Source organism: Festucalex cinctus, chromosome 12 (assembly GCF_051991245.1).
Source record: "Festucalex cinctus isolate MCC-2025b chromosome 12, RoL_Fcin_1.0, whole genome shotgun sequence".
NCBI classification, from domain to species: domain Eukaryota; kingdom Metazoa; phylum Chordata; class Actinopteri; order Syngnathiformes; family Syngnathidae; genus Festucalex; species Festucalex cinctus.
In genome coordinates, this window is record NC_135422.1 from 26,803,731 (window position 1) to 26,817,154 (window position 13,424).

Sequence of the window (13,424 nt, forward strand, 5' to 3'; positions counted from 1 at the left end):
CATTTGGCATAACCCTGACTTTCAACTTAACTCATTGGCTCCCAGCCATTTTCACTGAAGCAACCCCCTGTTTTGCTGGATTTTGACTGATTTTGCAAGGCCCACACAATATTGTCTTCTATTGCTATAAAAACATGGAACCTACCAAAAGAAAGATTAGAGTCTCTGACTCTCTAATCAGGAAAAAAGTATGTTTCTATCTGTTTCTGTTTTGCAGCAATTAGCATTAAAATATGACTAAGTTTGATCATTAATCACAAAACTGCTTAGAATTGTGGGGAAATCAGCTTGTTTTCATCATTGCCCTGTTTGATCTCTTATACTCTGCTGCCACCTGCTGGCCGTTTTTGTAATTACTACCATTTTTTTCAATCGTTCTCTGCAGTTGAGAGGCCACATCAAAGCCTTCTGTATGCTTTAGCATAAAAAACCCCACCTTAAAAAACGTATAACTACATCTTTAGGACACAATACATTTAAAATAGAACCTATTTATACGTTTTTGGGAGCAATTACGAAACCATTCGTCCCCAATTAGTGTTTATTAACTCTCTTTCACTACCAGCCATTTTAGAAAATTTCAAAATTTTCAATGCCCACGCGATATTACGTTCAATAATAATTTATAAGCTGAATCTACCAAATGACAGAATAGACTACCTACTTTTTGCCCCGTCCTGTTCCTTTATAATTGACAGTAGAAAAATGTAGGTTTGCCAAAATCCGGCAATTTTTCCCATGGACTCTGAAACTGTGTTTCTTTCGTATAAAATGGGGCAATGATGTCATCTACCGGTGGTTAGGCATCAGTAAAGTTGTTTCCAAGTTTGACATTTACAGTGGAGCATAATCAGATTATTCCCATCTATCCCCACTCTGAAAAATTATAATTGACAAGTACAGTGATACCTCGGCTGACGAACGCTTTAGCTCACGAACTTTTCGCCTCACGAACATTAAATTCGCGAGAATTTAGTTTCTGCTGACGAACTACTTTTCGGCGGACGAACCAAACCACGCGGTCGAACAGCACCACGGTGGTGGCCACGAGAAGCTGACGCACGCTCACGGCGTCCCATTTAGTCACCCCCTTTCTTTTAGTGCGGACGCGGTTTGTGTTTGATAGACATTTTGAGTGTACTTTTGCTATTATGGGACCGAAAAAGACCCCACCACAGGCTAGTGTTAAGCCTAATGCTTATCAGTGAGGGACGGCGATTCGGCGGCGCGTTTGCATTGTAGTCAATGGAGTTCGCGCCACTAAAAAAAGCGAAAGTGCCATCACGTACCTCAAAAAAGGAGAAAATCGTGCCACGGCTGTTTAGTCCCAGGAAAGAGGTGAAAGTAGTTGGCGGTGCTCACTTTTTGTTGACTCGCTAAAGTGCTCCACTTCCTTGTTCACCAAGGGACACACCTCCGCTCCGGTGAGTACGAAAGTGCGAATGAGCGACAACCGTTCCATAAACACTCTACACGGTGAAACGCTCGCGAATGAAGTAAGTCTACCATTGCTACTATCCTTAAGAACTACCATCACAAAGTAAAATAAAACGACTTTATTATACAGTACAATTCATTTCTTTAATTACAATACAATAGCACATTTATTATACATAAAATAAGGTATATTTTTGTGTAGTTTTAAGGCTTATTTAGTAGAAAATTATGTTTTATAGGGACCTGGGAACGGATTATTCTTATTTTAATGGTTTCTTATGGGAAATAAATGTTCGGAAGAAGAACTTTTCGGCCTAAACACACTCTCTGGGAACCAATTAAGTTCGTGAGCCGAGGTATCACTGTATACTTGTCACCGGGAGTTAATAATCAGTCGTTTTATTTAGGTTTATGGGAGCAGAAAGGAATTACACACCTTCACCATCTTTTCTTAGATAATATGTTGATATCATATACAAACTTGGTAAAAACAAGGTAAAACTAGAGCTGCGAGCAGCTATAAAGGGCCCTCGCAGCCCGGGCCATGTTGGAGTCCTTGCACGTTGGGGTACTTGCACGTTAGGGTACTGGCACGTTGGGGTACTGGCATATTGGAAGCAAAATTTCTTTGAAAATGGCATAATAAACGTTTACATGTAGAATATTTTTTTTGCCAGTGTGTATCAAGCTCAACGGGTTTTGGGGATTGTTAAGACCTGCAAAAATCTGCGTCCTTTTTTATTTTTAGGCAATGAGTTGCCCTGATTGGTATTTTTTGTAAAAGTGTATATATACATCATCGCTCGTTGTACTCATTGCACAATGTTACTTTTATTGTCCAAAGGGGCAATCAAAAATGAATAAAACAAAATGGAAACGTACATACGTTTGGATCGGTGTGAAGCCAGTGAACAATTTGAGTGGTGGAAACTAAAAGAATATTCATAAATGACTTAGTCATCACACTTAGAATGAGTTTACATTTTTTGTACAAAATACCGTATGTGTTTTTTTTTTTTTTTTTATATAAGCCTCAAGGGCTAGGTGGCGCTGTATTTATAACTGAATGTTGTCATCGAGATACCTTCAGGCCTTGATTATAAGCATACATGTCAAGTGTGGGATTTTTTTTGGAGCATGTACCGTGGAGTTATTAAGCATATCCTTCATTCACGATATTGCTTTTAATGTCCACAGAGGCTATCAAAAATAAATAAAAATATATATATGTTTGGATAAGTCTGATGCCAGTGAACATTTTGAGTGGTGGAAACTAAAAGAATATTCATAAATGACTTAGTTATCACACTTAGAATGAGTTTACATTTTTGTACAAAATACCGTATGTGGGGTATTTTTTTTTTATGCCTCAAGGGCTAGGTGGCGCTGCATATATAACTGAATGTTGTCATAGAGATAGCTTCAGGCCTTGACGATAAACATACATGTCAAGTTTGGGATTTTTTGGAGCATGTACCGGGGAGTTATTAAGCATATCCTTTTTCAGTGCGAAACACAAATTTTGATGCCCCGCCTTCATCATATAGTATTTCGAAAGGTCAAGATTTTTCCCCCTGTCGTTGGCTCAGGTCTTGACATGGTCCAGGTCAAGTCTTAACTCAGTCAGATGAAACGTGTAGGAGAAGTGGGCAAAAGTCTGCCCCCTGTGAATGTGCAAAAATAGTCAAAAATGGGACATTCAAAAATTCGTAGCTAACTTCCTGTTCATTTTAGCATATGGGTCCAAGAGACTTTTTTGTAGGTCTTGGGCTCCCTCATACACCTAAAAATATTCGTCGTTCTTGCTTAAACGTACAACCGGGGCTGCTTCGTTAAAAACTTCTCGGGGGCGCTATTGAGTCATTTTTGTAAAAATAGCACAATCAACAATAAAATATTGCTCATTTTACCAGGCCAGATGTGTGTGCCAAGTTTCATGAGTTTCTGTGCATGTTTAGACCCTCAAAACTGGCGTTGTTTTCTTGGCGAACAGCGCTTAGCCACACCCACAGCAATTCGCGAAAACTCACAAACTTCGTGTTGTGACATCATGAAGGCCGAAACCCTCATCTGAGCAAATATGAGGTAGGTCCAGTTAACGTGTTTGGAGAAAAACGTAGAAGAAAATTCGTAAGAAAAAAAATTGCCACTAGGTGGCGCTATCAGTTAGATCAAATATAAGTCAGTAGATGTCTTTAGGGCTGGACTCTCATCAAATGTGTGAAATTTTGAGAAGATAGGATCATCTCGGTCAAGTTAATGCAGCTTTTATTTTCACGAAAAATCTTCAGACTTTGCGTCACCGTAGCGGCCACGCCCTTTGGCGAAAAGTTACAATATTCGGTGTGGGGCATGATCAACATCTTAAGGCTTTTCTGACCAATTTTCAAATGGATCCCTTCAACAAGCTCAGCACAGTAGCTAAAAACGTAAAGTATGACATTTATTGTAACCACTAGGTGGCGCTATATGTATAACTGAATTTTATCATATAGATGTTTTCAGGCCGTGACTATTACGTTGCCTGAGAAGTTTGAGATTTTTTGGAGCTTGAACATGAGAGTTATTAAGCATTTGCTCTTTCTGGACAAATGAAATTTTAAAGGCAATATTTGATGCCCCGCCCCCGTCATATAGTATTTCAAAAAGGCAAGATGTTTTGCCCAGTTGTTCTCTCAGGTCTTGAGATGATAAATGCCAAGTTTGAAGTCAATTGGATGAAAAATGTTTGCAAAGGGGGAAAAAGCATGACCACAGTGAATGTGCCAAAATAGGCCAAAATTGGACATTAAAAAATTCATAGCTCACTTCCTGTACATTTTAGCTACATGGTCCCAATAGACTTTTTTGTGCGTCTCGGGGTGCTACACGTGCCTGCCAATTTTTGTTGCTCTAGCTCAAACGTGCCGGGCTTGGTTTTTATTTTTCTACGCTAGGGGGCGCTATCGAGTCGCATTGTTATGACGACTTAATAATATCAAATTTTTCGCCGGGCCTGAGGAGTGTGCAAAGTTCGGTGAGTTTTCGTGAATGTTTAGGTACCCAAAATCGCGATCGTTTGCGGAGAATAAAGAAGAAGAAGAAGAAGAAGAAGAAGAAGAAGAAGAAGAAGAAGAAGAAGAATAACTAGAGCTGCGAGCAGCTATAAAGGGCCCTCGCAGCCGGGCCACGTTGGAGTCCTTGCACGTTGGGGTACTTGCACGTTAGGGTACTGGCACGTTGGGGTACTGGCATATTGGAAGCAAAATTTCTTTGAAAATGGCATAATAAACGTTTACATGTAGAATATTTTTTTTGCCAGTGTGTATCAAGCTCAACGGGTTTTGGGGATTGTTAAGACCTGCAAAAATCTGCGTCCTTTTTTATTTTTAGGCAATGAGTTGCCCTGATTGGTATTTTTTGTAAAAGTGTATATATACATCATCGCTCGTTGTACTCCTTGCACAATGTTACTTTTATTGTCCAAAGGGGCAATCAAAAATGAATAAAACAAAATGGAAACGTACATACGTTTGGATCGGTGTGAAGCCAGTTAACAATTTAAGTGGTGGAAACTAAAAGAATATTCATAAATGACTTAGTTATCACACTTAGAATGAGTTTACATTTTTTGTACAAAATACCGTATGTGTTTTTTTTTTTTTATATATTATGCCTCAAGGGCTAGGTGGCGCTGTATTTATAACTGAATGTTGTCATAGAGATACCTTCAGGCCTTGATTATAAGCATACATGTCAAGTGTGGGATTTTTTTTGGAGCATGTACCGTGGAGTTATTAAGCATATCCTTCATTCACGATATTGCTTTTAATGTCCACAGAGGCTATCAAAAATAAATAAAAATATATATATGTTTGGATAAGTCTGATGCCAGTGAACATTTTGAGTGGTGGAAACTAAAAGAATATTCATAAATGACTTAGTTATCACACTTAGAATGAGTTTACATTTTTTGTACAAAATACCGTATGTGGGGTATTTTTTTTTTATGCCTCAAGGGCTAGGTGGCGCTGCATATATAACTGAATGTTGTCATAGAGATAGCTTCAGGCCTTGACGATAAACATACATGTCAAGTTTGGGATTTTTTGGAGCATGTACCGGGGAGTTATTAAGCATATCCTTTTTCAGTGCGAAACACAAATTTTGATGCCCCGCCTTCATCATATAGTATTTCGAAAGGTCAAGATTTTTCCCCCTGTCGTTGGCTCAGGTCTTGACATGGTCCAGGTCAAGTCTTAACTCAGTCAGATGAAACGTGTAGGAGAAGTGGGCAAAAGTCTGCCCCCTGTGAATGTGCAAAAATTGTCAAAAATGGGACATTCAAAAATTCGTAGCTCACTTCCTGTTCATTTTAGCATATGGGTCCCAGAGACTTTTTTGTAGGACTTGGGCTCCCTCATACATCTAAAAATATTCGTCGTTCTTGCTTAAACGTACAACCGGGGCTGCTTCGTTAAAAACTTCTAGGGGGCGCTATTGAGTCATTTTTGTAAAAATAGCACAATCAACAATAAAATATGGCTCATTTTACCAGGCCAGATGTGTGTGCCAAGTTTCATGAGTTTCTGTGCATGTTTAGACCCTCAAAACTGGCGTTGTTTTCTTGGCGAACAGCGCTTAGCCACACCCACAGCAATTCGCGAAAACTCACAAACTTCGTGTTGTGACATCATGAAGGCCGAAACCCTCATCTGAGCAAATATGAGGTAGGTCCAGTTAACGTGTTTGGAGAAAAACGTAGAAGAAAATTCGTAATAAAAAAAATTGCCACTAGGTGGCGCTATCAGTTAGATGAAATATAAGTCAGTAGATGTCTTTAGGGCTGGACTCTCATCAAATGTGTGAAATTTTGAGAAGATAGGATCATCTCGGTCAAGTTAATGCAGCTTTTATTTTCACGAAAAATCTTCAGACTTTGCGTCACCGTAGCGGCCACGCCCTTTGGCGAAAAGTTACAATATTCGGTGTGGGGCATGATCAACATCTTAAGCCTTTTCTGACCAATTTTCAAATGGATCCCTTCAACAAGCTCAGCACAGTAGCTAAAAACGTAAAGTATGACATTTATTGTAACCTCTAGGTGGCGCTATATGTATAACTGAATTTTATCATATAGATGTTTTCAGGCCGTGACTATTACGTTGCCTGAGAAGTTTGAGATTTTTTGGAGCTTGAACATGGGAGTTATTAAGCATTTGCTCTTTCTGGACAAATGAAATTTTAAAGGCAATATTTGATGCCCCGCCCCCGTCATATAGTATTTCAAAAAGGCAAGATGTTTTGCCCAGTTGTTCTCTCAGGTCTTGAGATGATAAATGCCAAGTTTGAAGTCAATTGGATGAAAAATGTTTGCAAAGGGGGAAAAAGCATGACCACAGTGAATGTGCCAAAATAGGCCAAAATTGGACATAAAAAAATTCATAGCTCACTTCCTGTACATTTTAGCTACATGGTCCCAATAGACTTTTTTTGTGCGTCTCGGGGTGCTACACGTGCCTGCCAATTTTTGTTGCTCTAGCTCAAACGTGCCGGGCTTGGTTTTTATTTTTCTACGCTAGGGGGCGCTATCGAGTCGCATTGTTATGACGACTTAATAATATCAAATTTTTCGCCGGGCCTGAGGAGTGTGCAAAGTTCGGTGAGTTTTCGTGAATGTTTAGGTACCCAAAATCGCGATCGTTTGCGGAGAATAAAGAAGAAGAAGAAGAATAATAATAACTAGAGCTGCGAGCAGCTATAAAGGGCCCTCGCAGCCCGGGCCACGTTGGGGTCCTTGCACGTTGGGGTACTTGCACGTTGGGGTACTGGCACGTTGGGGTACTGGCATATTGGAAGCAAAATTTCTTTGAAAATGGCATAATAAACGTTTACATGTAGAATATTTTTTTGCCAGTGTGTGTGTCAAGCTCAACGGGTTTTGGTGATTGTTAAGACCTGCAAAAATCAGCGTCCTTTTTTATTTTTAGGCAATGAGTTGCCCTGATTGGTATTTTTTTGTAAAAGTGTATATACACATCATCGCTTGTTGTACTCATTGCACAATGTTTACTTTTATTGTCCAAAGGGGCAATCAAAAATGAATAAAACAAATTGGAAACGTACATACGTTTGGATCGGTGTGAAGCCAGTGAACAATTTGAGTGGTGGAAACTAAAAGAATATTCATAAATGACTTAGTTATCACACTTAGAATGAGTGTACATTTTTTGTACAAAATACCGTATGTGGGGTATTTTTTTTATTTTTTTTATATAAGCCTCAACGGCTAGGTGGCGCTGTATTTATAACTGAATGTTGTCATAGAGATACCTTCAGGCCTTGATTATAAGCATACATGTCAAGTGTGGGATTTTTTTTGGAGCATGTACCGTGGAGTTATTAAGCATAGCCTTCATTCACGATATTGCTTTTAATGTCCATAGAGGCTATCAAAAATAAATAAAAATATATATATGTTTGGATAAGTCTGATGCCAGTGAACATTTTGAGTGGTGGAAACTAAAAGAATATTCATAAATGACTTCGTTATCACACTTAGAATGAGTTTACATTTTTTGTACAAAATACCGTATGTGGGGTATTTTTTTTTCATGCCTCAAGGGCTAGGTGGCGCTGCATATATAACTGAATGTTGTCATAGAGATAACTTCAGGCCTTGACGATAAACATACATGTCAAGTTTGGGATTTTTTGGAGCATGTACCGGGGAGTTATCAAGCATTTCCTTTTTCATTGCGAAACACAAATTTTGATGCCCCGCCCTCATCATATAGTATTTCGAAAAGTCAAAATTTTTCCCCCTGTCGTTGGCTCAGGTCTTGACATGGTCCAGGCCAAGTCTTAACTCAGTCGGATGAAACGTGTAGGAGAGGTGGGCAAAAGTCTGCCCCCTGTGAATGTGCAAAAATCGTCAAAAATGGGACATTCAAAAATTCGTAGCTCACTTCCTGTTCATTTTAGCACATGGGTACAAGAGACTTTTTTGTAGGTCTTGGGCTCCCTCATACACCTGAAAATATTCGTCGTTCTTGCTTAAACGTACAACCGGGGCTGCTTCGTTAAAAATTTCGAGAGGGCGCTATTGAGTCATTTTTGTAAAAATAGCACAATCAACAATAAAATATTGATCATTTTACCAGGCCAGATGTGTGTGCCAAGTTTCAGGAGTTTCTGTGCCAGTTTAGACCCTCAAAACTGGCGTTGTTTTCTTGGCGAACAGCGCTTAGCCACGCCCACAGCAATTCGCGAAAACTCACAAACTTCGTGTTGTGACATCATGAAGGCCGAAACCCTCATCTGAGCAAATATGAGGGAGGTCCAGTTAACGTGTTTGGAGAAAAACGTAGAAGAAAATTCGTAAGAAAAAAAAAATGCCACTAGGTGGCGCTATCAGTAAGATGAAATATAAGTTCGGAGATGTCTTTAGGGCTGGACTCTCATCAAATGTGTGAAATTTTGAGAAGATAGGATCATCTCGGTCAAGTTAATGCAGCTTTTATTGTCACGAAAAATCTTCAGACTTTGCGTCACCGTAGCGGCCACGCCCTTTGGCGAAAAGTTACAATATTCGGTGTGGGGCATGATCAACATCTTAAGGCTTTTCTGACCAATTTTCAACTGGATCCCTTCAACGAGCTCAGCACAGTAGCTAAAAACGTAAAGTATGACATTTATTGTTACCACTAGGTGGCGCTATATGTATAACTGAATTTTATCATATAGATGTTTTCAGGCCGTGACTATTACGTTGTCTGAGAAGTTTGAGATTTTTCGGAGCTTGAACATGGGAGTTATTAAGCATTTGCTCTTTCTGGACAAATGAAATTTTCAAGGCAATATTTGATGCCCCGCCCCCGTCATATAGTATTTCAAAAAGTCAAGGTTTTTTGCCCAGTTGTTGTCTCAGGTCTTGAGATGATAAATGCCAATTTTGAAGTCAACTGGATGAAAAATGTTTGCAAAGGGGGAAAAAGCATGACCACAGTGAATGTGCCAAAATAGGCCAAAATTGGACATTAAAAAATTCATAGCTCATTTCCTGTACATTTTAGCTACATGGTCCCAATAGACTTTTTTTGTGCGTCTCGGGGTGCTACACGTGCCTGCCAATTTTTGTTGCTCTAGCTCAAACGTGCCGGGCTTGGTTTTTATTTTTCTACGCTAGGGGGCGCTATAGAGTCGCGTTGTTATGACGACTTCATAATATCACATTTTTCGCCGGGCCCGAAGAGTGCGCAAAGTTCGGTGAGTTTTCGTGAATGTTTAGGTACCCAAAATCGCGATCGTTTGCGGAGAATAAAGAATAATAATAATAATAATAATAATAATAATAATAATAATAATAATAATAATAATAATTTTTACAAAAACAATAGGGACCTCGCAGCGGTCGCTGCTCGGGCCCTAATAATAATAATAATAATAATAATAATAATAATAATAATTTTTACAAAAACAATAGGGACCTCGCAGCGGTCGCTGCTCGGGCCCTAATAATAATAATAATTTTTACAAAAACAATAGGGACCTCGCAGCGGTCGCTGCTCGGGCCCTAATAATAATAATAATAATAATAATAATAATTTTTACAAAAACAATAGGGACCTCACAGCGGTCGCTGCTCGGGCCCTAATAATAATAACTAGAGCTGCGAGCAGCTATAAAGGGCCCTCGCAGCCCGGGCCACGTTGGGGTACTTGTACGTTGGGGAACTTGCACATTGGGGTACTGGCACATTGGAAGCAGAATTTCTTTGAAAATGGCATGATAAACATGTGGATTTTTATTTTTTTTTGCCAGGTGTGATGAGTGTGTCAAGCTCAATGGGTTTTGGTGATTGTTAAGATCTGCAAAAATCAGCGTCTTTTTTTTATTTTTAGGCAATGAGTTGCCCTGATTGGTATTTTTCGTAAAAGTATATATACACACATCATCGCTCGTACTCAATGTTGCTTTTATTGTCCATAGAGGCGATCAAAAAAATAAATAAAACTAAATAAAAAATACGTATGTTTGGATCGGTCTGATGCCAGTGAACATATTGAGTGGTGGAAAGTAAAAGAATATTCATAAATGACTTAGTTATCACACTTACAATGAGTCTACAATTTTTGCAAAAATACCGTAAGTGAGGCATTTTTTTTTAAGCCTCAAGGACTAGGTGGCGCTGTATTTATAACTGAATTTTGTCATAGAGATACCTTCAGGCCTTGACTATAAATATACATTTCAAGTATGGGATTTTTTGGAGCATGTACCGGGGAGTTATTAAGCATAGCCTTCATTCACGATATTGCTTTTAATGTCCATAGAGGCTATCAAAAATACATAAAACTAAATAACAAAAATATGTATGTTTGGTTAGGTCTGATGCCAGTGAATATTTTGAGTGGTGGAAAGTAAAAGAATATTCCTAAATGACTGAGTTATCACACTTAGAATGAGTTTACATTTTTTGTACAAAATACCGTAAGTGGGGTATTTTTTTTTCATGCCTCAAGGGCTAGGTGGCGCTGCATATATAACTGAATGTTGTCATAGAGATACCTTCAGGCCTTGACGATAAACATACATGTCAAGTTTGGGATTTTTTGGAGAATGTATCGGGAAGTTATTAAGCATATCCTTTTTCAGTGCGAAACACAAATTTTGATGCCCCGCGCTCATCATATAGTATTTCCAAAAGTCAAGATTTTTCCGTCTGTTGTTGGCTCAGGTCTTGACATGGTCCAGGTCAAGTCTTAACTCAGTCGGATGAAACGTGTAGGAGAAGTGGGCAAAAGTATGCCCCCTGAAAATGTGCAAAAATCGTCAAATATGGGACATTCAAAAATTCGTAGCTCACTTCCTGTTCATTTTAGCACATGGGTCCAAGAGACTTTTTTGTAGGTCTTTGGCTCCCTCATACACCTAAAAATTTTCGTAGATCTTGCTTAAACGTACAATCGGGGCTGCTTCGTTAAAAATTTCTAGGGGGGCGCTATTGAGTCATTTTTGTAAAAATAGGACAATACATGATAAAATATTGCTCATTTTACCAGGCCAGATGTGTGTGCCAAGTTTCATGAGTTTCTGCACATGTTTAGACCATCAAAACTGGCGTTGTTTTCTTGGCGAACAGTGCTTAGCCACGCCCACAGCGATTCGCGAAAACTCACAAACTTCGTGTTGTGACATCATGAAGGCCGAAACCCTCATCTGAGCAAATAGGAGGTTGGTCCAGTTAACGTGTTTGGAGAAAAAATGTACAAGAAAATTCGTAAGAAAAAAAATTGCCACTAGGTGGCGCTATCCGTAAGATGAAATATAAGTTCGTAGATGTCTTTAGGGCTGGACTCTCATCAAATGTGTGAAATTTTGAGAAGATAGGATCATCTCGGTCAAGTTCATGCAGCTTTTATTGTCACGAAAAATCTTCAGACTTTGCGGCACCGTAGCGACCACGCCCTTTGGCGAAAAGTTACAATATTCGGTGTTGGGCATGATCAACATCTTAAGGCTTTTCTGACCAACTTTCAACTGGATCCCTTCAACGAGCTCAGCGCAGTAGCTAAAAACGTAAAGTATGACATTTATTGTCACCACTAGGTGGCGCTATATGTATAACTGAATTTTATCATAGAGATGTTTTCAGGCCGTGACTATTACGTTGCCTGAGAAGTTTGAGATTTTTTGGAGCTTGAACATGGGAGTTATTAAGCATTTGCTCTTTCTGGACAAATGAAATTTTAAAGACAATATTTGATGCCCCGCCCCCATCATATAGTATTTCTAAAAGGCAAGACTTTTTGCCCAGTTGTTCTCTCACGTCTTGAGATGATAAATGCCAAGTTTGATGTGAATTGGATGAAAAATGTTTGCAGAGGGGGAAAAAGCATGACCACAGTGAATGTGCCAAAATAGGCCAAAATTGTACATAAAAAAATTCATAGCTCATTTCCTGTACATTTTAGCTACATGGTCCCAATAGAATTTTTTGTGCGTCTCGGCGTGCTACACGTGCCTGCCAATTTTCGTTGCTCTAGCTCAAACGTGCCAGGCTTGGTTTTTATTTTTCTACGCTAGGGGGCGCTATAGAGTCGCGTTGTTATGACGACTTCATAATATCAAATTTTTCGCCGGGCCTGAGGAGTGTGCAAAGTTTGGTGAGTTTTCGTGAATGTTTAGGTACTCAAAAATGCGATCGTTTACGGAGAAGAAGAAGAAGAAGAAGAATAATAACTAGAGCTGCGAGCAGCTATAAAGGGCCCTCGCAGCCCGGGCCACGTTGGGGTACTTGCACGTTGGGGAACTTGCACATTGGGGTACTGGCACATTGGAAGCAGAATTTCTTTGAAAATGGCATGATAAACATGTGGATTTTTTTTTTTTTTTGCCAGGTGTGATGAGTGTGGCAAGCTCAATGGGTTTTGGTGATTGTTAAGATCTGCAAAAATCAGCGTCTTTTTTTTATTTTTAGGCAATGAGTTGCTCTGATTGGTATTTTTTGTAAAAGTATATATACACACATCATCGCTCGTACTCATTGCACAATGTTGCTTTTATTGTCCATAGAGGCGATAAAAAAAAAAAAAAAAAACTAAATAAAAAATACGTATGTTTGGATCGGTCTGATACCAGTGAACATATTGAGTGGTGGAAAGTAAAAGAATATTCATAAATGACTTAGTTATCACACTTACGAGTTTACAATTTTTGCAAAAATACCGTAAGTGAGGCATTTTTTTTTATGCCTCAAGGACTAGGTGGCGCTGTATTTATAACTGAATTTTGTCATAGAGATACCTTCAGGCCTTGACTCTAAATATACATTTCAAATATGGGATTTTTTGGAGCATGTACCTGGGAGTTATTAAGCATAGCCTTCATTCACGATATTGCTTTTAAGGTCCATAGAGGCTATCAAAAATACATAAAACTAAATAACAAAAATATGTATGTTTGGTTAGGTCTGATGCCAGTGAATATTTTGAGTGGTGGAAGGT

The 13,424-nt window shown here is 39.0% G+C and overlaps 1 protein-coding gene across 2 annotated transcripts in view; it reads right to left on the bottom strand.

The window, feature by feature from the left end:
• syne3 (spectrin repeat containing, nuclear envelope family member 3) overlaps nt 1–13,424 on the bottom strand; it is a 187,060-nt gene that overhangs the window by 13,925 nt on the left and 159,711 nt on the right. The gene's annotated exons all lie outside the window — the stretch shown is intronic.